Source organism: Microcaecilia unicolor, chromosome 1 (genome assembly GCF_901765095.1).
Source record: "Microcaecilia unicolor chromosome 1, aMicUni1.1, whole genome shotgun sequence".
Taxonomy (NCBI): domain Eukaryota; kingdom Metazoa; phylum Chordata; class Amphibia; order Gymnophiona; family Siphonopidae; genus Microcaecilia; species Microcaecilia unicolor.
The window spans coordinates 155,046,964-155,072,750 of record NC_044031.1 but is presented as its reverse complement, the minus strand read 5'-3'; the positions used below and the strand labels follow the sequence as shown (position 1 = coordinate 155,072,750).

The 25,787-nt window shown below is 44.5% G+C and overlaps 1 protein-coding gene across 1 annotated transcript in view; it reads right to left on the bottom strand.

The window, feature by feature from the left end:
* Positions 1 to 23,421, bottom strand: part of HDAC9 (histone deacetylase 9) — a 966,297-nt gene extending 942,876 nt beyond the window's left edge. Inside the window, exons 1-2 of the mRNA XM_030201548.1 lie at positions 23,343 to 23,421; positions 22,912 to 23,099 (exon numbers count right to left, since the gene is read on the bottom strand). The gene's annotated coding sequence lies outside the window, so the exon portion shown is untranslated. The remainder of the gene's footprint in view (positions 1 to 22,911; positions 23,100 to 23,342) is intronic.
* Between the last annotated feature and the right edge of the window lie 2,366 nt (positions 23,422 to 25,787).

The window sequence follows — 25,787 nt, the reverse complement described above, 5'->3', positions numbered from 1 at the left end:
TTCAGGTCCAGCACATGGAATACTTCCAAGTAGGACGTTGTTAACTGTTTAAAAAGCTTTGTGTTTTTATGTTTAAATATTTTTTTTTATCAAGAACCAATATTAAGGAACTGTAATAAAATCAATTTATATAAAGAACAAGTCTTTGATGATCTATGAGCAAGTCTAATATATAACAGTAAATAAGGCGGGGCATCCTCATATACGGCCTTATCAATCAGGGTGATTAACTTAAAATGTACATGGGCAACAATTGGTAGCCAATGAAGTTCACAATAAAAAGATGTCACACTTTCAAATTTTGTTGCTGCATAAATTGAGGGTACTGCAGTATTTTGTACGGTCTGCAGTTTTTACAAAAAGATGCAGTGCAGTCCAAATAGACTACATTACAGTAATCTAGCCTTGACAATATTAATATTTGCAGTAATAAATGGAAGATTGAAGATTCAAACCATTTCCTAATGCATTGTAACTTTCCCAGCATCAAAAAAGAGGTTCTAATCAGCAAACTGGATGCAGAACCTCTTGTAAAATAGATGCAGGACCACTTGTTTAAAGCTGTCCATATACAGCAGGAACAGCAACTTTAAAAAGCTGCACTTAGGGGAAAAAAAACATTCAGCACTACCCCACTTAGATGGTAGTGCTGCAGAGTTTTGAAATCACCAACTCTCCTGACACAGCCATGTCCTCACTCTCCTGACAGCCACTCCCAATAGCAGCAACTCACATACATATACACACACACACGGCAAACCTTTCCAATTCCACCAGACAAGGAACCTCACCTACTTCACAATTCCATCCCTGGCTCTTACCAGGGATCTTTGTTATTTTGTGAGGAGCAGGAGAAAGCTCAGGTTGCTCCTACTCCATCAAAAGTGTGGGTTCAAAATGGCACATATGAACTCTAGCAGTAATCAGGCTGCAATATAAGGGCAAAAACGGGAACCATCTTGAACCTGGGACTTTGATGGAGCAGGAGTGTCTGGGGCTTGCTCCTGCTCCCCATAACAAACCAGGACCCTCAGTAAGAGCCAGGAGTATCTGGATGTGGGGGGGGGGGGGGTATTTGTCTAAGGTTTGGAATCGGATTTGCCATACGAGGGGTGGGTAAGATTGGAAGGGTTTGCAATGTTGGGGGGATTAGAAAGGGGTATGGATATAGGGGGGGTTGCCCTTGGTCTTTTTAACTGACTTCCAGCAGGCACTTATTCATGCCTTAGGCAGGTGTAAATGATGACATCCATTTTTTTTTTCATATCCACATGTATTCACTTTGTAATATGGGGAATACGCATTTCTTATTTTATTTATTTATTTATGCATTCTTGTATCCCACTATTATCCAAAAACAAGTTTTGGTTCAAAGTGGCTTACAATTTACGTTTTGGTGGAGTTACAATAGTGTTGTTCAATGTGGAGAGGGTATCTATAGTTCTTGTGGTTATTCATAGAATTTTTGTAGAGATAGATTTGAAGTGGAAAACGTAGTGGTAGCTTTTGTGTTCAATTGTAGAGTTTTGGTGATATTTACTCATCTAGTTTTTGAAGAGGTAGATTTGAAAGGAAGGCGACAATATCTTTGTGATTAGTGATAGAATTTTATGAAGAGGTAAGTTTTCATTTCTTTTCTGAATTGGAGAAGATTTGTGATGCTTCTTTATGGTTTTTGGTATCGAGTTCCACCATTTGGAACCCAGGTAGCTAAATCCTGCTGTGTAGATGGTTTTGTAGATGGTGTTATTGCAGTTAGGTAGATGTAGGAGTTGGTAGTTTCTGTTTTCTGGACTGGCATTTCTTGAGGATAGTTCAATCATGTTAAGCATATATTTGGGTGCAATTCCGAATAGTATCTTGAAGATTAGGGTGCTTGCTTTGAAAAATATTCTTGCCTTGACTGGTAGCTAATGTAGTGTTTCAAGCAGTGGGGTTGCTCTTTCATATTTTGATTTCTTGAAAATCAGTCTTGCTGCCGTGCTTTGGACTGTTTGCAGTGATTTTAGTGTGTATTCCTTGCACCCTACGTATGCTGTATTGCAGTAGTCTAGTTGCGATAGTATCGTTGATTGGACCAGTATCTGAAAAGATTGTGTACACAAATGATCTCTTATTCTTCTCAGTTTCCATAGTGCTCTGAAGCATTTTGATGTTACTGGTGATATTGATTGTCCAGTGTTAGGTATTTGTCAAGACTGATTCCTAGTATTTTAAGTTGTGTTTTGATGTGGTATGTTTGTTGGTTGATTGTGAATTTTTGGTAGGATGTGGGGTTGTATGGGCTGGATAGTACTAGGAATTTGGTTTTGTCTCTGTTCAATTTGAGTTTGAAAGTTGTTGCCCATTTTTCCATGAGGTCCAATCCTTTTTTTTTATTTTGTCCTGTATGTTTGTGATATTGTTTTGGAAAGGTATGAAGATGGTGATGTCATCTGCATATATAAATGAGTTGAAACCCATTAATTCCAGTTTTTTTCTGAATGGCGTCATCATTACATTGAACATTATTGGTGATACTTGTGGTACCCCACACTCTGATGTTTGGTTGGACATCTTTACAATGTAGGATCTGGTCTTTAGGAAGCCATTAAACCAAGTTGTCACTGCACTGCTGATTTCTTTGTTGTCGAGCAGTGTCATTACTGTGGTGTGGTCTACTAGGTCAAATGTTTTGTCCTTGGCATATTATGCTTCTGAATTTTATCAGGGTGGTTATGACTGTTTCAGCACTGTGTTGTTGTCTGAAACCTGATTGGGATTTATGAAGAATTGAGAATTTTGTCAAGTATTCTGTTAGCTGCCATGTTACTAGACCTTCCATTATTTTGGTCTGTAGTGGCATTGAGGCTACTGGTCTGTAATTTGTAATATCGCTGATCTTTCTGGTAGTGTTTTTGGGGATAGGTGTGAGTACTATGTTGCCTTTGTCTGTTGTGGGAGGGATGGGCCTGGGTCCGCCTGCCTGAAGTGCACTGCAGTACCCACTAAAAACTGTTCCAGGGACCTGCATACTGCTGTGATGGAGCTGGGTATGACATTTGAGGCTGGCAAAAAAGGTTTTTAAATTTTTTTTTTGGGATGGGATGGGGTTGGTGACCACTGGGGGAGTAAGGGGAGGTGATCCCCGATTCCCTCCGGTGGTCATCTGGTCAGTTCAGGCACCTTTTCAAGGCTTGGTTGTGAAAAAAATTGAACCAAGTAAAGTCAGCCAAATGCTCGTTAGGGATACCCTTCTTTTTTCCATTATCGGCCGAGGACGTCCATCTCTTAACGACGCCCCCGTCCCGCCTTCAGTACACTACCGACAACCCCCCCCCCCCCCCCCCCCCCGTGAACTTTGGTCATCCCCACAACGGAAAGCAGTTGAGGACGCCCAAAATCGGCTTTCGATTATGCCGATTTGGGCGACCTTGAGAGAAGGACGCATATCTCCCGATTTGTGTCAGAAGATGGAAGTCCTTCTCTTTTGATTATGCCCCTGCTAGGGGCTCATTTTCGAAAGAGAAAAATGTCTAAAAAGTTGCATAAATCAGCATTTGGAAGCTTTTTAGAAACCTATATTTAGATGTTTTTCTATATAGTCCATTGACCTAGCGGTAAGGAATCCAGGCGGTAATGACCTACACATATCAAATGCCACCCGGCACGCATCCGTTACATGCGTCCGAAAATAAAAAATATTTTTCAGATGCACATATCAGATGCACACCAAAAATGAAATTACCGCAAAAGCTACACAGTAGCCAGCGGTAACTCCATTTTGGCACGCGTTGGGCGCATGTAGACGCTTACGCAGCTTAGTAAAAGGACCCCTGTATGCTGCATGGATGGTATGAACCATTTTCCATATACAATTAGCCAGTTTGCAGGCCAATTCCATTGATCATATTTACTTGTACAGTATCAATTATATTAAGTATATCCATGATTCTAAATGTGGTTTGGGTAATGCATAGTCTTTCATTTCTCAGAATTAACTCAGCTCTGGTATATTTACATAGACTATCTGAGTGTACAGCTGGCTAAGAATCACACCATCGTTTACACAAACTGATTTGTTATAACAAACTCCAGCTTTATAGCCAAGTTGCTAAAAGGATGCAAGGAAAGTTTATTGAAAGTGAATTTATGTTTTCTAAGAGCCTATCCTTACAACATTTTTCAACTCCAGTTTTGTCTAAATAATTACAGTAACTTTCTAGCTCATTGATCTCAATAGGCTCATGGTGTTTGCATTTTGATTTGCTTCTAACCTTTAACTCACAGGAGTTGTGCCTTAGCAGCAGGCTTGTGATTTAAACAAATGTTTATGTTTATTGAAACTCTATCTATACTGCTCTTCACAGAAACAACAAAGCAGTATACATAGGCAATCAATATATTTTAAAAAGGAATGAAAAAAAGGGAAAAGGTGAGACCTTTAGATTGTAGGCTCTTTGAGCAGGGACTGTCTTTCTTCTATGTTTGTGCAGCACTGCGTACGCCTTGTAGCGCTATAGAAATGCTAAATAGTAGTAGTAGTAGTAGTAGTAGTAGCAGGTGGAGAGACTAGGAATAAAGTGGAATATTGCACAAAGAGCCACCCCAGGCACCCAAACAGTACCAGTCACCGAAAAGCCCAGAAGAAGAAACAGGTCTTCAGGCCAGGGGTGTAGCTAGGTGGGGCCACGGGGGCATGGGCCCCCACAGATTTAGCCCTGGCCCCCCTGCTTTCACCCCCCCCCCCCCACACCGCCGCCGTCAGGTACCTTTGCTGGTGGGGGTCCCCAACCCCCGCCTGCCAAAGTCCTTTTCAGCGCCGGTCTCTGGTGCGCTGCTGATCTGGATTCTGTTTCTGACATGTGCGGGATGTCAGGACTCACGTCAGACACTGAATCCAGATCAGCAACGCGCTGGAGACCGGTGCTGAAGAGGACTTTGGCTGGCGGGGGTTGGGGACCCCTGCCAACAAAGGTACCTGACAGCGGCGGCGGGGGAGGATTGGCGGCAGCGGGAGGGGGGGTCGAAAGGGATGGGGAGGGGCAGTGGCACTGGGGGGGGGGTCAAAAGTGGCGGAGCGGTGGCGCCGGGGGGGGGGTCAAAAGTGTGGGGGGGTCGGCGGCACCAGAGGGGGCTAAAATGTGCCCCCTCACCTTGGGCTCTGGACCCCCCCTTCCACCGAAGTCTGGCTACACCCCTGCTTCAGGCTAGCTTTCAAATTTTACTACTCAGTTTTCTAATCAGAGATAATGCTGAATTTCACAGGAGGGGAGGTAAGTTATAAGGCTGAAATCTATGTAGACTCAAGACAGGCTCTTGTTGGGGGGAAAAATAAATAGATAATTGCCAGCTTCAGATCAGAGTCCTGGTAGGACTATATGGAACACAGGGGGTCTTTTACTAAGTGGCAGCAAGCCCAATGCAGGCTTACCGCTTACTAAACCAGAAGTACCACCGGGCTACTGCAGCAGCCCAGCAGTAGTTTCCACCCCCAGCGCGTACCATTTCCAATGCTACAAAAATATTTATTTTTGTAGTGCCGGTGTTTACCTGGTAGTAATCGGGCAGTGCTGCCCAGTTACCTCTTGGTTAGCGCAGGAGCCCTTACCTTCAACTCAATGGGTGGTGGTAAGTGCTCTCCCAAAATGGCCATGCAGCAACTGCTTCACTTGCTGCATGGCCATTTCTTTTTAATAAAAACAGCCTTTTACCTGCTGCAGTAAAAGGAGGCCTCAGCATGCGTCAAAAACACGTGCTGATGCCAGCATAAGCCCCCTTTTGCCGCAGCTTAGTAAAAGGACCCCACAGGTATTGGAAAGGTCATAATCATATTTATTTGATATACCACAAATCTATAAAAATCAAAGCAGTTTCAGCAGAATTCAATTTTAAAATGTAGAATATATGAAACAGCAACCAACAAACACAAGGACAAAAAGGTTACAGGATGAATCAAAGTTATAATTATTACGTTATAAATAAGGAAATTATTTAATAAAGATGCCTTAAGGGTGGGATAACACAACACAGTCCTGGCAACTTGCCACAGCACAATACCAGCAGCACCAGCAACAAAAGACAGAGGGATCCTTTCACTAAGGTGCGCCTAAAGTGGCCTGCGCTCGTGTAGTCGAGTATATTGGATGCGCACAGGTTCGTTTTTCAGTGCACCTGCAAAAAAGGCCTTTGGGGGGGGGGGGGCTGAAAATGGACGTGAGGCAAAATGAAAATTGGTGCATGTCCATTTTGGGCCTGAGAACTTACCACCACCCGCTGACTTAGCGGTAAGGTCTCACGCGTTAACGGGGGGATAATCGTCAGCTCCAATGCCAATTACCGCCCGGTTAGTGCCACACTGAAAAATTTCTTGCACAACTACTGGACATGCATACAAAATGAAATTACCACCCAGGCCACATGGTAGCCAGGCGGTAGCTCCAAATTGGCATGAATTGGGCACGCGTAGGCCTCTACACAGCTCAGTAAAGGGGCCCCAGAGTTCACTATGAAAAACCAAACGGTTTCTCAAAAAAGAAGATCTTTAACTGCATCTTGAATCTAGTAAATGATTGCTCCAATCTCCAATAGAGGAAGTGTATTTCATAACACTGGATTAAAAACAGAAAAAGAAGAAAAAATGTGGAATCCAATTGCACCTTGTGATGAGAAGGAACAGTAAGAAGGTTTTGCTGTGATGACGAAGACAGAGTGGAGAATGCAGAAGAATTTAATTTACAAAAGAAGAAGAAGGAATATCAATATAGTGGACCTGGTGAAGAGTGTTCCAAATCTTACATGGAATGTGAGAGGCCACCGGTAGCCAATGTTCAGTAGATAGCAGAAGGGACACATGATCATATTTCTTTGTATTAAAAAAGCAATTTAATAGAAGCATCATGGATTGTCAGTTACATATTTGAGAAGCAGAAAGACCTTGATAGAGTGAATTGCAACAGTCCAATTTAGGAATACCCAATGAAAGAAGAAGAATATACAAGGAAATATGATCAAAAAAAGAATGGACAAAACAAATCTGCTTAAGGCTGAAGAAGCATTTCTTAACTACAGTATCTGCAGCCACTACTCCAGGAGGATGAATTACTGAGAGAGATATTCCCATCCCCACCAGTGCTGGCCTTCCGACAGCCACTCAATTTAAAACACAAGCTAGTGAGAAGCAAGCTCTCAACAGAGACCATAAGGAAGAGAATGGCACACATCCTTGCAATGTATCCAGCTGCAAAGTATGCCAAAACATTTCACAAGACCCCACAAAGGAAAAATATTCAACATAAAGGAATCCTTCACATGCTCGTCTTCCAATGTAGTATATGTCATCCAGTGTAAAAAATGTGATGAAGGATGCTATATTGGAGAAACAAGCCAGATGCTGAAGAAGAGATCTGGGTTTTCTAGCCCATTATAAACCATGAAATTCCACTGCTTTGTCACCCTCTGATCACCATGCATATCTCCCTGTCCCCCATCCTCTCAGCCCTCTCTGTTTCTCACCTAGCCCACCCCTCCCTCATCCTTTCAGACTGTCACTGAAATACTTTGATGTTTCACTTATCTATGCTGTTACTTATCAAAATTTGCTTATTTCTGATCTGACGAAGAAGGGCTACCTTCGAAAGCTAATCAAAAAATGTATTAAGTTAGTCCAATAAAAAAGGTATCATCTTATCTTCTTTTCTATGTTTTATTTTATTCTATTTCTATTGACTGGCTTTAGAAGTGGACTAACACGGCTACCACATCTCTCTACTTAACTACAGTAGAAATTTATTGATTAAAGATGAGTGAATCATCAGAATTACTCTGAAGATTCTTATATAGGGCCCTGTTTACTAAGCTGCACTAGAGGCATGCTAGCATTTTTAGCGCGCATTAAGCATTAGTGTACACTAACCATGTAGATTCCCATAAAATTCCTATGGGATCTACACGGTTAGTGTGTGATCATTTTTAGCATGAGCTAAAAACGCTAGCGCACCTTAGTAAACAGGGCCCATAATTTTTGAAAGGCAAAGAAGCTCCCTCATTTAGAAGAACCACGAGAAAGAGGACGTGATCTCTTCCTAGAAATAGCCATAACTTCATACTTAGAAGAGTTAAATTTCAGACCATTGTCCACTAACCACTGGGAAATACTACCCAATTTAGAAGAAATCTCAGCAATACATTGTGAAGAGCAAGAAACAAGAGGATAGAGTAACTGAATTTCATCTGCATGAATAAAAAATATAAAACCCCCAAGTTTGATGTAAAAATTCAAGAGGAGCCACATAAATGGGTCCTAAGACAGATCCTTGCAGAACACCATAGATAAGAGGTTTTGAATATGACAACTGATGAGAATACAAAACATGAAAGGTACAATCATGTAGGGAAGAACTGAACAAAGAAAGTACTGTACCAGATAATCCAAGGTTAGAAAGACACTAAAGAAGACTATCACGATGAAACAAATCAAAAGCAGCTGCAAGGTCAAGAGAAATGAGAAGAATATGTTGACCAGAGTCCAAGCATAAACGAATATAATCAACAAGACCCAGAAGAATATGTTCTATGGAGTGATGATTACAGAAACCTGTTTGGCATGAAAGAAGTGCAATTAGTTTTATCCAGGAACTTGAAGTCTGATAGCTGAGAAGAAACCAGTTTCTCAGTAAGTTTAGCCAGCTGGGGCAAGATCAAAATAAGATGGCAATTGGAAGGCAAAAGACATATCGGACTTGGGGTCCTTCTGTCTCAGAAAAATGATAGCCTACTTCAAGGAGAGAGGAACATAACTGGTGGAAAAATTTGAGTCACCTGGAATGTGACAGTGGTTTCCCCAATGTCTATCTCAAAAACAGACTATGGATCTTTCCTCCAGAAACTTGTCTAAACCCTTTTTAAACCCAGATACGATAACTCCTTAGACTTGGAGCACAGTCCTCCTGCAACAAGTTCTAGAGCTTAACTATTCTTTGAGTGAAGAAATCTTTCCTCCTATTTGTTTTAAAAGTATTTACATGTAATTTCATTGAGTGTTCCCTGGTCTTTGTACTTTTTGAAAGAGAGAAAAATTGATTCACTTTTACCTGTTCTACATCACTCAGTATTTTGTAGACCTCAATCATATTCCCCTCAGCGTCTCCTTTCCAAGTTGAAGATATCTAACCTCATATGAGAGGGGTTTCATCCCTTTTATCATTTTGGTCTCTCTTCTTTGAACCTTTTCTAATTCTGCTATGTCTTTTTTGAGATATGGAGACCAGAATTGAACGCAATACTCAAGGTGAGGTCGCACCAAGGAGCAGTACAGAGACACTACAGTATTCTTGGTCTTATTTACCTTCCCTTTCCTAATAATTCCTAGCATTCTTTTTGCTTTTTTTGGTCGCCACCACACACTGAGCAGAGTCTAATCCTTTCCTGATTTTAGATTGTACACTGTCTAGATGGTTTTCCCATTATGTGGGATAGTAAATGTCTTTGAAATGACCTTCTTACTGTAATTCTCTATATGCTGAACTCCCTCTTTATTCTATTAAATGTTTGCAACTGATTCAGTCAACAGACGTCAAATTAATTCATCAGGTCCATCGTTTTGACCATGTTACACCGCTTCTCCGTCTTGAGCACTGGCTTCCAATTTCATCATGTATCCATTATAAAGTATTCTTGTTAGTCTTAAATATCACTCCCCGGCTTCCCCTGCTTACTTAAACAGATTTCAGATCTCTTACTCTCCCATACGCACCCTCTGCCCTGCTTGTGACAATCTTCTTTGTATTCCCTCTCCTTTGGCTTTGCAACTGTCCTTCATGTGAGATTCCACTTTCAGTTTCCTTGCCCCAAGCTTTGGAATATCCTCCCTTCCTCTCTCAAAACCCTTATGCTGCTGCAAGCTTACAAAGTTTTGCATAAAACCTTCCTTTTCACTTCTGCCTTTGATCCCTCTTCCATTTAACCCTTTCCCTATTTACTTTCCCTCTTCCATCTTGTTCCCTTTGCCTCCATCCCCCTCCTGCCCTGTCTTTTGTCTTCCCCCTCCCTCCCACTTCAGCTGCTTATTAGTTCAGTTTTTATTTCCTCTTTCTTCTTGTTCCCTTTGTCTCCGCTCCCTCCTGCCCTCTCTGTTTTTTGTCTTCCCCCCACACACATCAGCTACTTATTAGTTCACTTTTTATTGTTGTAAACCGCTTAGCTGCCTGTATAGTCTTAATTTGCAGTATATCAAAACCCTGCAATAAATAAAAATAAATCTCATTGGTGTCACATATTAGAGATGTCCCCTGGGTAACAACCAGCAGCCCCTAGCTGTCCTTGTCCCTGCCTAAAGAGCCAGCTGTACAACTAAGTAAGCCATGTAAAATGTGCTGATCTCAATTGCAAACCTTTTAAACACACAGGTCACTCTCCAGCTAACGTACAGCCTGCCCCAGACTAGCCAGCTCCACGGCAGCCAGCCCTGGAATAGTCAACTCCACAGCAACCAGCCTCAGACCAGCCTACAGTTGAGAGGGTCTGGTAGAAGGTGGTCATAGACCATGGCTCCTGGGAGGACCCCTTCACCCCATGACAGGGCTACACCCAGCAGTGGGATCTTGAGGAGGAGGATGACGATTCCTGGAGGGATATGCCCCCACTGGAGAAGGAAGCAGTAGAAGAAGAGCCCCCCCCCCCCAGGCATTAATGCAGAACCTGACTGCAGCTCAGCCCCCCACGAAAACTGCTGCTATGCCTGTCACCAAGCTCACCCTCACAGCCACCTTGCTGCAGGTCAAAGACCTGTGCAGAGATGTGCAGCAAGAGCTGGAAGCCCTACAAAACATACAGGGACAAATCCTCAGCAAGCTGAGGATGCTACGCGAGGAGTGGCAGCAGTCTGAATGAAGGCCATGGGCCGAGTTTTGTTAACAATGTTTGCATGTTTATTTTTTTCACAAATGTAATGTTCACAGTTATTTCCATACAAAGGTCTCTGCGTCCACTCTCTAAAATATGTGTATAGTCTCTGATCTGCAAGGCTGACAACACCTGTGGTTTAAACACCCCTTGGCAAGCCTTGGGAAAGGGAGAACAAGGGGGGGCGGGGAGAGGTGTCCAAAGAGCCCTCAGTGGACAATTTCACAACAGCCCCTCCTTAATGGCAAGGGCTACAGCTGCTGCATGAGGGGGTTCAAGTTCAGCAACAGAGGCTCCAAGCCCAAGGGGACTGCCTGTAGGTGCTGTATATCATGCAGCAGGAGAGCAGGGATGCTAGGTACAAAAAGTGACTTCAGCTTCTGGGGATCCATTGAGGTCTATATGATTACACAGAGGCCTTGGCCAGCACATTGCCCACACAGCAGGCACCTGACCCTCCTAGGGAAACTGGTGAGATTGGCATTCCAGCAGTACCACATTCCACACCAGTCACAAATGACACTAGTGCCCACACCACCCAGCCCAGTTTCACAGCAACCTCCTCAGCTCCAGCCAAGCAACTGACATCCAAGCAGGTACAGTTGGGACTCACAGGACTCTAGGCTAGTGGGACTACCTTGAAGCCAGGTCCTTCTGGGGCAGCACACACTGCCTTGCTGGGTGATGGGCCTAGCAGCAACTCAACCACACAGCCAACCAGATGGCCCAATTTCCATGAGGCAGCAGAAATAGTTGCATCTCTTGATGTCTCTGAGGGCAGTGGGAGTCCCACAGGGATAACTCAGAAACTGTGTTTGCTCCTGCGAGGCCTGGACCTTCCCCAGAAGCTACAGGAAGGGGTGGGAGAGGGGGAGGGTAAGGATAAGGGGAGGATAAGGTAGGGCTGTGAGGCAACTACTTCCATGCTATCATGATGTGTGTTGGGGGGAGGGGTGCGACGGGAGGGAGGGGAGGGTGGTAGTGGAGGTAATAGAGAAAGATATAGTGAGCACAAATAAACACTGCACTGCCCTTTACTGGAAATTGGTCTGTATGAGTCTTTGTCTGGCGCAGACCCCCAGCTGGTGTGGTCCCTGGTCATTTCTGTAGGAAGAGGGAGGTGGGGGTTTTGTCTGCTGCTGCTGTGTGTCCTCTGCCAGAAGCTGTCTTTGTTGCAGTGTGAAGTTGTGCAGTGTGCAGCAGGCCATGAATATCTTTGCAATTTTTTCTGAGTCGTAGAGGAGCTCCCCTCCAGAACTAGCCCTGAGACATTTGAATCTGTTTTTCAGTTGGCCAAAGGTACACTCAATGATGGTACAGGTGTTCTTGTAGCTCTTGTTATATTCCTCCTCCACCTCATTTTTGGGGTGGATAATGGGAGTCATTAGCCTGGTTCGCTAGGGGTAGCCTCTGTCATCTGTTTGGGGAGCAGGATTCACAGACATGGGGTGTATTTGTAAGTGGACCTTGTGGATTGGGTTCTAGGGGCATCTTGAGGAAGAGAGGGTGATGACGTAATGGGGAAATGGGTATGAGAGTTAGGAATCCCAGTACTGCATACCTAGGAGTCTGCTGCTGGTGATCTCCCATTGGTCAAACCTGTGGTAGATTTCAGAATTCTCCAGGGTACATGCATTGTGGGTGGACCCTGGGTACAGAACACACACATAAGTACATAAGTAATGCCACACTGGGAAAAGACCAAGGGTCCATCGAGCCCAGCATTCTATCCACGACAGCGGCCAATCCAGGTCAAGGGCACCTGGCAAGCTTCCCAAACGTACAAACATTCTATACATGTTATTCCTGGAATTGTGGATTTTTCTCAAGTCCATTTAGTAGCGGTTTATGGACTTGTCCTTTAGGAAACCGTCTAACCCCTTTTTAAACTCTGCCAAGCTAACCGCCTTCACCATGTTCTCCGGCAACGAATTCCAGAGTTTAATTACGCGTTGGGTGAAAAAAAATTTTCTCCGATTGGTTTTAAATTTACTACACTGTAGTTTCATCGCACGCCCCCTAGTCCAAGTATTTTTGGAAAGCGTGAACAGACGTTTCACATCCACCTGTTCCACTCCACTCATTATTTTATATACCTCTATCATGTCTCCTCTCAGCCGTCTCTTCTCCAAACTGAAAAGTCCTAGCCTCCTTAGTCTTATTTCATAGGGAAGTCGTCCCATCCCCGCTATCATTTTAGTCACCCTTCGCTGCACCTTTTCCAGTTCCACTATATCTTTCTTGAGATGCGGCGACCAGAATTGAACACAATACTCAAGGTGCGGTCGCACCATGGAGCAATATAACGGCATTGTAACATCCTCACACCTGTTTTCCATACCTTTCCTAATAATACCCAACATTCTATTCGCTTTCTGAGCCGCAGCAGCACACTGAGCAGATCTCCCCCTGGGCATCACACACGACCTACATGTTCATGAAGTTATATGATTTTCTGTTCCTTTAGGTCTCTTTGTGTGCCTGGTTGGGGGGGGGGGGGGGGGGGTCTGAGTGCGACATGTATGCTGTCAATAATGCCAATGACTAAGGAGAAGCGGTCTATGGTGTAGAACTGAGCCATGTTGTTCTGGAGGGCCTGGGCAGTAGTGGGGAAGGTAATATAGTGTGAGGTGTGGGTGAGGAAGGCATCGAGGAAATGGGCAAGACAGTTGGAGACAGTTGGAGATGGAAGGCAGGGTGAGGCCTGCATTGACTGCTAGCAATGAATGAAAGGTGCCTGTGACAAAAAAAGGTGAGGGAGGCAGTAATCTGGCACTGGATTATTCCTGCATGCCCATGCCTGGAGGAAGGGTTGTAGCTGGTCACAGAGGTTCTGTATGCTAGTCCTATCAAAGCGGTACCTAGTAAGTCATTGTTGGTCAGTGAGGTGTTTGAAGCAGGTCCTGGGCCTAAATACTCTGGGCCTCCCCTCCAAACCAGTGGCGTACCGAGGGCAGGGCAGTGTGGGCGGTCCACTCCGGGTGCACGCTACAGGGGGGTGCAGGGGGCAGACGTGCAGCTTTCGGCTCCGCTGGTTCCCTATTGCCTCTGATGTTGCTTCCTGTTCCAGGGCAGGGAACTGGCAGAGCCAAAAGCCACATAGCTGCTCCTAGCACCCCAGGAGGTAATAAAAGCAATTAACTGAGGGGGAGGGTTAGAGGCAGGGGCGTATCTGAGAGGGGCCACAGGGGCCTGGGCCCCTGCAGATTTCTCCATGGACCCCCTACCATCGACCCTCTCCACCTCCCCCTCCCTACCGCACGCCCGCCACCAACCCATCGCCAATCTTTGCCGGCGGGGGACCTCAAGCCCCCGCCAGCCGAAGTCCTCTCTTCCGTGCAGGATGCAAGTTGCAACGCTTCCTGTTCTTCTGAGTCTGACGTCCTGTACGTTCGTGCAGGACGTCAGACTCAGAAGAACAGGAAGCATTGCAACTTGCAGCCTGCATGGAAGAGAGGACTTCGGCTGGCGGGGGGTTGGGGTCCCCTGCCAGCAAAGGTAAGTGACAGCAGCGGGGGAGGGTTGGCGGCGGCGGGAGGGGTGGAGAGTGTCATTGGTGGCAAGGGGGGGTCTGGCAGTGGCGGGGGGGGGGGGTCCGGAAATGGCGGGGGGGGATCGGTGGTGCCGGGGGGGGCTAAAATGTGCCCCTCCCTCTGGCTCTGGTCCCCCCTACCGCCAGAGTCCAGATACGCCCCTGGTTAGAGGTGATGCACTGGGGAGGAGAGGTGATGCGCCGGGGGCGGGGGGGAGGTGATGCAATGGGGGGTGCTGAACCCAGGGGTGTGTGCAGCGGTGATCCACCTCGGGTGGCAGTCGGCCAAGGAACACCACTGCTCCAAACTCCCATTCACATCCAGCAAAGCACTAGCCACAATGGCAGTCAGCAAAACCATGATTCAGCCCAGTAACACCACTGTGCATTCCTCCACCTTCTGCACCCAGTGAGACCCAGCACCAGCACCTAGCACTCACTCTCCCAGCACCAGCAAACAATCCGCACACGAACAGCAGCAACACAAAGCACAGTGACAAACAGAGCAACAATGATAGACAGAAGACATGCAGGTAGAGTAGAGAATGAGTCCCCGCCTCATCTCCGTGGGTTCTGTTTCCCACACCACCCCATCCCTGCAGGCCCTGTCTCCATCCCCGTCCCGTCCCCACAGGCCCTGTCTCCATCCCCGCCCTGTCCCCGTGAGCTCTGCTCTCATCTGCAGGAGCCTCAAACACTTATGACTTTATATTTAAATCTTTTTAGAAAAGTATAAGAAGGAACAAGATGCTGTGCAACTGTTGTGTATAAATTACAAATACAAAACAATAATAACAACTAACAGCTATAATAACCCTCCCACCAGCACCACCACCACACTCTAACAGGGTGGATTAGGATTTTAGGATTCCTTGGGGTAGTAGAAGTCAGCTATGGTTGGGTAAATTGTCCAGAGGTACAAAGTACAACCCATTCTGTATGCCTTTAATCTGTGGACAAATAAGAAGTCATCAACAATTTCAGGATTCAGTCTAGCTCTCCTGTCTTCCACAGTCCCTCCTGAAATAGAAGATGTTTTCTTAGAAGATGTGCTGGTAGCAGGTTATACAGGATCCCCCATGCAAATTTTGCTAGCTGTGGCCAGCATGTTTGCTTTTTTTTTCCAAAAAATAAAAATATTGTCATCTGCATCAATCAAACATAAATAATAGTCCAGTTCATTAACAGGCTTCAAAGTAGAAAGTGACTTGGGGACAAAGTTTGTCCCTGTCCTCATAGGCCCTGTCCCCGAGGGATCTGTCCCTGCTCCCACCCTATCCCCGTGGGATCTCTCCCCGCCCTGTCCCCGCAAGCTCTGTCCCGTCTCCATCCCTGTGGTTACTGCAGATCCCCGTCCCCTTGTCATTCTCTAAGGTAGAGTGTTTGAATGGGAGGTGTGGAGGGTTGGGGACAGTGAGGGTTTTGTGGGGGAAGGGGCAAGGTACAGAGCAAGGGACCAGTGTGGCTGGAGGGCTGGCAGGTGTGGCAAGGACTTGAGGTGAGACACAGAGGAGCCAAGCCAGGAAATATGAGGATCAAAAGGTTCAGACGCGGCAAACAAACAAAAATAACAGCTCTCCACTCTTTTTCACAAACCAACAATTCCACCTCTCCACTCTCCATCTCCAGAAAATCACAAATGGGTCCTTTAGTCTTGAGCTTTAAAGACAGGTCTAATTCATAATGTTCTTCTTTCCAGCACAAGGAAATCGTTTTACTATCTGTTATTGCAAAACAATGTACATCCCGTTACACCGCACATCTCATGCCCATGCCAAGCCCCCGAAACGCCCGCTCTCAAAATGCTTTTCTTCAGTTTGATTATATAGTTTACATTTTTTCATGTGAGAAACACGTCCATCTGCCCCTTGTGCCATTTTTACACGTTTTTTTGTTTGTTTGTTTTGAAAATTAGTCCCACAGTCTCAAATGACAGTACAAACTCTGTCAATCTCACTGCAAATGGGGGGAGGAGATTACGACACACTAATCACACAAAAATAATAACTCTGCTTTCTGAAAGAAGTATTTCCTGTGAGTAAATATTATCAGCTGAATTCCTTTACCATACAATTAGATGGCATATTTATCCAGAATACCTGTCAATGAGGGGCAATCATTTTATGATAATATTTACCAGTGCAGGCACCCTCATTTATTCAACCATATACTCAGAAAAGGTGTGACAACTATGCGAGTTATTTTCTGACAATTAAGATTAAATGTGAATGAGGAAGTTATTTTTCCAAAAGTAGATTTCAGAATGAGGGTTGGATTTGATACAATCTAAAAGTAAATACGCTTACCCCAATTTAAAATGAACAGTCAATTTTGCCACATCATCCACTAACAAACCAAAAAAGTACAAGGAGCCTTCAACAATGGGGCGTCAACTAAGTGGTTTATTGAGCAGACTCAACATGGTATGTGTTTCAGCGAAACCACCTGCATTAGGGGTCTTGTAAAGGTCACAAAATCCAAAGGTATTAGAAAATCAATGGTAAATACCAGATCTAGTATATAGAAAAGACATTGGCAAACGGCACAGGTACAAAGGTGAGAGTTACAAAAAACTCCCGTGCTGGTAGACGCCGTTTGTCGGCATCTTTTCTATGTACTAGATCTGGTATTTATCATTGATTGATCCTTTGGATTTTGTGACCTTTACAAGACCCCTGATACAGGTAGCTTTGCCAAAATACGGACCGTGTCAGGTCTGATTAATGAAGCACGGAGTTGATGCCCCCGTTCTTGATGGCTTCTTGTACTGTTTGGTTTGTTCCTCTTTTAGATGTGCTTTGGATTCCATCTACTACAGCATCCACTAAAACACACATTATAACATGGTAGCTCAGTCCAGTGAAAGCACTCAAGTCAACCTGACGTCTTCGTCTAACAAACATTGGTGCCTTTTTTTACCAAACAGCAGTAAAAGGTGGCCTACGGTGGCATCGGCATGTGGGATTACCACGGACCAAGACCACCTTTTACCTCCACCGGTAATAGTTGCTTTTTTCCACAGGAGAAAGTAAATGGCCATGCAGTAATTAAAAAATTGCCACGTGGCCATTTACTGCTTGAGCCCTTACCACTTTCTATTTAAAAGGCGGTGAGAGATCTGGCTGTAACCTGACAATAATCGGGCAGTGATTACTTCTGAGTAGACTCCCTGGCACTAGAAAATGAAAGTATTTTCTACAGTGGAAGTGGCACGCGGGAAAGCAGGAACTACCACCGGGATCCTGGGCGAGCCCGGCGGTAGACCCGATTCACCACACACCAAGCCAGTGCTGGCCCTACCGTACTTTTATAAATGGGCCTCATTATTTTTTGTATTATTTTGTCTTTTTTTTTAAAAATAATATTTAATTTGCTTGCAGCAGTTTTGTCAGAATTTCTGACTTTGATGGGAAAATAACCCTCACAATATATGATGATTATTTATTTATTTATTTATTTATTACATTTGTACCCTGCCCTTTCCCGCTCATCGCAGGCTCAATGCAGCTTACATAGTAACAAGAGAGTACAATCTGTAGTATCAGAATCAACAAAGGAGGTATGTGGTAGAACAATGGGATAAAAGAGGTATGAGAGAAAGGATAGGGATAGGTAAGGAAGTGGAGCGATAAAGAGAGGTAGGGGAAGAGCATGGAGGGTAATAAGGTTGGTAAGAGGTAATTTCTGTGTCATTGTTGTTAATGATTAGATGAACCGGTAAAAACAATACGCTTACTTTTGTTCAGCTGACATGAAGTCTTCCTGTATTACTGAATGATTACCAGTCAGTAACTCCACCTGGGCAGTCAAAGTGTAATACCCAGCTCTTCCTATCAGATTAGCATATCTTCACTGATAAAGATAACACTCTCACCCTCCCTGTCCCGTCTGCGCGCAACCTTGGAGTCATCTTTGACTCCGCTCTCTCCTTCTCTGCTCATATTCAGCAGATTGCCAAAACCTGTCGTTTCTTTCTCTATAATATTAACAAAATTCGCCCTTTCCTCTCCGAGGACGCTACCAAAACCCTTACCCACACCCTTATCACCTCTCGCCTAGACTACTGCAATTTGCTTCTCGCTGGTCTCCCGCTCAGCCATCTATCTCCTCTTCAATCTGTCCAAAACTCTGCTGCACGTCTTATATTCCGCCAGAGTCGCTATACTCACGTTAGCCCTCTCCTCAAGTCGCTTCACTGGCTCCCTATCCGCTTCCACATACGGTTCAAACTTCTCCTTTTGACCTACAAGTGCATCCACTCCACAGCTCCTCAGTATCTTTCCGCTCTCATCTCTCCCTACACTCCTCCCCGTGAACTCCGTTCGCTGGGTAAATGTCTCCTGTCGTCCCCCTTCTCCCCCACTGCTAACTCCCGGCTCCGTTCCTTCTATCTCGCTGCTCCCTATGCCTGGAATAGACTCCCTGAGCCAGTATGTCAGGCTCAGTCTCTGGCTGTCAAGACTAGGCTTAAAGCCTACCTCTTTACTACTGCTTTCGACTCCTAACCATGACTCTCTTGCTCAACACCCTCACTTATCACCCCTACCACTGCAATTTCCCCACCCCTAGCTGTCTGTTCGTCTGTCCAATTTAGATTGTAAGCTCTGTTGAGCAGGGACTATCTTTTCATGTTAATTTGTACAGTGCTGCATAAGTCTAGTAGCGCTATAGAAATGTTTAATAGTAGTAGTAGTAGTAATTTCTGTGGCATTGTTGTTAATGATTAGATGAACCAGTAAAAACAATACGCTTACTTTAGTTCAGCTGACATGAAGTCTTCCTGTATTACTGAATGATTACCAGTCAGTAACTCCACCTGGGCAGTCAAAGTGTAATACCCAGCTCTTCCTATCAGATTAGCATATCTTCACTGACAAAGTCAAAGGCCCATAGTACTTGTTAGTACAGTTAGATGGTATCTTTATTAGATATGTTGTTGTTATTTTATTTTATTTATATTTATTTATTTCTGTTATTTTCAGACCATCTATTACAGATCACATTCTGTCTCTCTTGAATTTCTTTTCATACCATAAGGCACATAATAAATGATATCTCTGTTCTATTTCATTTGCAACAATACCTACTCAGTATACTGTTTACCTCCCTATTATTCAACTGCATAACCCTGCAGGATTCAATCAAGAACCTGACTTTTACATCTTTTAATAGAAATCACAGGCTTTACTTTTGCTCTAAGATCTCTGATAAAATGATTGATTTTAATGGGTTATACCTGGTTTATAATTGTTTATCATCAATTACTATAAAATTAATAAGAGCAACATTCAGTGCCACCAGGACTAAGTAAGTTATCAAAGCTGCTAATTCTTTTGACCTCGATATTATAGGTGGTGATGTGTTTGCAGACATGAGACATTAACGAATGCTAAGTTGAAGATGCTGTAAGGCAACGTTAATTGGAGTTTGCAGCACACATCTAGTGCATTGCCATGCTGTTTTAAAGATATTCACAGTATACAAACACCTGCTTTTAAGGTGACGCTTTTTGAATGCATGCATAATATTGCTATCAAATATTATTTGTTGAAAAACTCTTCAAGCTTAGCTAAATAATGGAAATGGAAAGGCCTAGCAATGACTTTTTGTTCTGAAGTGGAATTACTGAGCCTGAGAGCCTGTCCGGAGTGTGCCCCATAACTCCTTTCCAGCAATTTTGGATGGGGCTAGGATGGTAGTGAGGGGGGGCACAGTGAATGGTCAGGAGGCTACAGGCACTAGCAGCTTGGCTTGAACATAGGATGTTTTAAAAGTAAGCCAAGCCGGGGACAGACCCGACTGGAGGAGCTAGTTTTGAAGCTCTGAATGGGGAGGGAGGAAGGCAGGGATATTTATGGGAATACCTCCAGGGTGCAGGGTTTTTCCTGCTCCTCAGAAGCGGCTTTCCCACCCTTCCTCTCCCTCAGTGCAATAGGAGCCCTGGGTAGGGCAGATGGGGTGTGAGGCCTTTGTCGCAGCAGACGGTAACCTGAGCTACAGGGTCTCAGGCTCAGAGGGTTGAGCCGGATTTTAATCAAAGCGTCAGGTGACCTGGTTTAAATTAGGCATGGAGGCCCTTGCTTGGCTGAGGCAGGGTTATGTTAATTTTATACCACTTTGCTAAGAGGGCGAGTGGCTGGGGGTGCAAAATGTTGCTTTTGGATACTTTTGATGCTGCTTGGGGTAAGTTGTTTGTTATTCGGTTTACATATAAATTGTTGTCAGTAAAGAAGCTGTGGACTTTTGTTTACTCCACACAGTTGTATTGGCTCTTTATTTGAAAGTAAAGGGGGCTGAGTGAGGTCTAAAAGAGGTTGGGGAGTGAGTAAAAGGGAAGGTGGGATCCTCATCTCTGAAGTTATTAATTTTGCTATAAGTAGGCCCTCCCTCACTGCCGTGGAAAGGCTTGTCATTTTTACCTATTTGCATATTTGTGCTTTCAGCTTGTTCTCCTGGCTTTCCCTCATTACTACTCTCACATTGAATTTGACCTTTACCACCTGAAGTTTTTGAAACTATGATGGTCTGTGCTGTTACATTCTGAATTGCATTACTGTTCTACATCCACAACAGGTCTCGGACAGCATTTGAAATGAACATCAAGCTGTCTCAACACCGTGCTGACACAGGTTATAGACAGAACATTAAACACACAGATGGGGCATAATTAGAAATGCCTTCAGTTGCTGATATCTGTCTGGCAAGATCATGTAATTGTGCATCAAAATTGAATTCCCTATACAATAAATCCTGGGGTGCATTTTTTTTCCTGGCTTTTCCCCATAAACAGCAATTAGCACTAGCTATATAAATGAATGTTGCGACAAGTGGCTGAACTCAAATTTCACAAGGGCGCAGGCTGCGGACAGAAAGCCCTGCAGTATCACCTGAAAGCTTCAGAGTGGGAGTGTTAAGTCTTTGCATGAGCTTGTCAAAATCATTTGCAGGACTTAGATTTTGTTTTTGTTTTTTTAAAGTTGAATTAAACAACTGGATGTCTTTAGTAACTGAAAATGAGGTTAGGCTCTTGTTCAAAAAAATGATAAGATTACTTTTTTTCCTCCTGCAGGACCTAAATATCACATCTGCCTCCCGAATAAATAAATACCTTCTTTCACGAGGCCAGTTCAGAATGAAATCACCAAAGTCGGATGGTATGTAACAGATACAGGACACAAAAGGAGCATGCAACTAGCTGCTGGTCACATCAGTACAGTCAACTAGGGCTAGGAGTTGTAAGAAGCAATTACGATGATGGCTTTATACTGTGCATCTGTCACAAAACGCTGCTGAAAGTTTCCTGGGTCTGATCCTCTGTGTATTTATGTGCCACTAAACATGTCACTGACAAACATGATTTGCGAACAGCACTGCATTTAAAGGTACCATCCTAGAAAAACCCATGCTCCTCCCCTGGAGAACACTCTTGTTTTAAGCTGAAAGCAAAGTTTCTAAGTCTGAAGGATACATTCTAAAGCAACAACTACACAAAGAAAACAGAGAATAAAAATCCGGGCTCTGTTAGGAGAACCCTTCCTGGCACCTGGGGAAAATACTTGATCCTGCTACAGGTGATTAAAAACTAGATTACATGCAAAGCACTACAGTTGCAAGATGGGGTGTGAATGGAAATGTCATAAAGATATACCCAGTGCAATTTTTCTAGCAAAAAAGGTGCCAGTACTCAAATGCCAGGCCACCCTTCAGGGGTGGGGTGATCACTGAGGGACTCACCCCATAACAGCCAGGCCCCCTGCAACCAGTCAGAGAATCTATGACAAGGCAGAATTGGTGTCTTGAGCCTGAGCTCTTTCATTAAAACTTGTGGTCCATGGGTCAATTTTAGCAGACACTGGAAAAGGTGCCGGTACTCAGTACCCCTGAGTACCCCCTCAAAAAAAGCCCTGGATATACCTTTTCTCAAAAGCTACATTCAGCTCCAGCTGCTTCAAACACACCAAACTGCTTTCTATGTGGCCTCGGTCTAGACACAACAGATAAGGTTCACAGAGCATGTAGCACAGTCCATCAGACACAGGAAACCTGTATCTATCTGTCTGATAACTGCATCCCTGCATCCCAGGACCTCTTCCTCTAACACATTTCGCTGACTCCCTTCTCATAGTTGGTCATTGTTCAGTTAGATCACACCTGGTATGAAAGACAGCTACCTCAAAACATCTAATTCAAAATATAGCCAAGCTGAGTTTGTTTTCTGTTAAGTCATTCTTCACAACTGACTCCGGGATTAGTCCAAGAAATAAGTATCTGGGTATCATTAACTACACCTACCACTGAACAGAAGATGCAACTTTGCAAAGGGAATGCACAGCCTTACAAAGTTTCACATTCAAATATGTATTTTATGAAGCTGGAGAGAGCCAGAGAGATTTGTCTTCTGCATATTTTCCAAGCCTGGAACAAAAATGATCCTGAGCCACTTGTAGGTCCAGTTTAGTCGACTGGGCAATAAGCTGGTGTGTGTGTTTCAAACTTACCTTCTGAAATTGTAATTATTTATGAGCTGCAGCTGCTGGGCGACCTTCCAGTCCTATTCCAAATTGCCATCTTCCGAGAGAGAGAGGAGGGGTAGGGGGGGGAAGTTGACTTCCCTATGCAGATCCAAATTGCACGTCCATTGTGCAGCTTATAGAGGAGTCAGTGATGTTTTGAAACTGCAGAGAGACTGAGAGAGAAAGAGAGAGAGAGCTGTGATCAGAGCCCATGGCGACACGAGTAGGATCTGCTAAAAATAGCATCTGAATAGAGGGAGAGGCTGGCAGAGCCAACAATCCGAGCTCAGTTTTCACAACGAGAGCTGCACAGGGGAGACGGGAGACAGAGGGGAAAACACAGGTCCCCCTACCCTGCACAGGTCGGCTCGTTCACACCCCTACCTACCCCCCCTAAGCCCTCAGGCTTCCCTAACCTCCTGCAGGTATTCCAGGATGACGGCTCCAGAGGATGCAGGCGATCGCCAGTGTCGCTTGCACACAGCAAGACTCCAGCTTGCAGGGTGATGAATTTGCCTTCATTTGGCTGTGTTTAGGTTGAGCTTCTCGTGCTGTCCCCCCCCCCCCCCCCCCCCCCCCCCCCACCCTCCCGGGGATGCTGGAGGGCTCGTGACACTCTGCTTCTCCTCCTCCGGTGCTGCCTCCTCCTCGGCCCCCTTCATCCTCCATCCTTGGGCGCTTCCTCTCGGAAGACAAAAATATAGTGGAAGATAACTTAATTCAAGTTAGGAAGTGTCTTTCGTCTCCAGGAAGAGCCCTGTTTTTGTAGATCAGAAATTGTTACGGATACAGAGTAGCTCAATTGCAATATTTGATCTATTGGTGTGACCCCCCCCCCCCCCAACCACCACCACCAATGGCCCCCGTGCAAAACTTTGGCTATTATAAATAAAATGCCCCCTTAGGTAAAATCATAAATATTCCCCAAAATCAGAGTTGGTCAGCATTTAGGTTGAACGTATGTTGTATTGTTAATTAAACAGGAAGTTACAATTTATCAGTATAATTAGGGGACCACTACAATTATAAAAATAAAAGCTATAAATATTACCCTCCAGTGATATACCTGCAGTGTTGTAATTGTGTTTTTATGTTCGATTCATTTAATTGTTTTAAGTATCATGTTTCTTCCTAAAGACATCATCTAGCAGGTTGATATTCAAAAGTATTTATGTAGGGTAGTAATGCTGATCTTAGATTTTTTTTTTTTAATTCAATGATGATTTTATGATCAGTTTGGCCTTTTGGTACCTAAAATTACCAAATTTATGCCTGGGAAAGGGGTGTAATTTGGAGTAGAGTGAGGATGGGGGAAAAGGCTGTATGTCAGGTCGTGATATTCAGCAACTGCCTCTATTTACATATGAAGGCTGATGGGTAAAAGGCAGGTATAACTTTTAAAGGGCCAATTAAATGTTTATCAGTGACCAGTGGACATAACACTCCAGCTGCCAATTTTGAAAAACTCCACTGGTTTAATATTTAAACAATGCAGTCACCATTTTTTACTAATGTTGGCAATGGTGTTTAAATATATTTAGGTAAATGTTAAACTTTGCCATCTGTATTCCATGGCATTTAAAGATATACCTGAATATTCAGCACCAGCTGATATCCAGATATTGGCTGATTATTCAATGACATTTTCTGGGTACCAGTGACATTCAGTGGCATTACCCAGATAAGTTGGGGCAGCTTTTTTCCTGTTCTGAGTTACCCAAATAGTAATCCAGACACAGGTAAACTCCTTGCTTTGCCCCAGACCACCCCCCCCCCCCCCAGTGCTGTTTGGGTAGCACTGGAGCAGTTTGCTGGGATTTTCCAGATAATTCCCCTGACAATCTGGATACAACCCTGGTCAGCGACACTTATATGGGTACAGCAACTGTTACCTAAATAAGTGCTGACAGATTTTGCATATTCAGAGTGATCCGTATAGCAAGTGACGCTGAATAGATGTAGCCCAGCTCTGTGGCTAGTGGAGACATTCGGCCACAATCCATGTAGCTATGTGGTTTAATTTAGGATAGCTTTTTGATGGCCTAAATTAAACTTCATAGCTATACAGATAGGGGCAATTGTACAAGAGGGCATTCTCATTTAGGAGATAGGTATGCCCACATAGAATACTGGCATAATGTTCTATAACAGAACCTGGATGCCTGGGTTTTGTTGTACAATATCCTCCGACCTCACAGCCTCAAGGCACCTAAATAGACATGCCCACGTATACTGTAGAATTGCCCCTTATAGGCTAGATTCTGTAAATGATGCCCTAATATGGGCTGCAAAATGATGCATGCTAAGCTAGTAAAGGGCACTCTGCTTGGAATGACTTTTACAGAATCCTAGCTTAGTGCACATTCATGCACCTAATTTTGGAGGAGGCAGGGGTGATATGATGTAGACATTCAAATATTTGGAAGGTATTAATCTACAAACAAACCTTTTCCAGAAACGGGAAGATGGTAGAACCAGAGGACATGAATTCAGATTTCAGGGGGGGGCTGACTTGGGAATATGTCAGGAAGTACTTTTTCACGGAGAAGGTGGTAGACACTTGGAATCAGCAGCGTACTGAGGGTGGGGCGGTGGGGGCCGTCCGCCCCGGGTGCATGCTGCAGGAGAGGTGCAGGGAGCAGCCATGCGGTTGTCAGTTGTGCTGGTTCCCTGCTCCCTCTGCTGTTACTTCCTGCTCTGGGGCAGAGCAAACAGGGAACCAGCTGATCCGACAGTCACACAGCTGCTCCCAGCACCTCAGCATGTAAGAAGAATGCACCCGGGGGGGGGGGGAGCTTAGAGGTGATGCACCAGGGGGACAATGGTACGCCTGGGGGGTGTCGTGCTGCACCTGGAGTGGG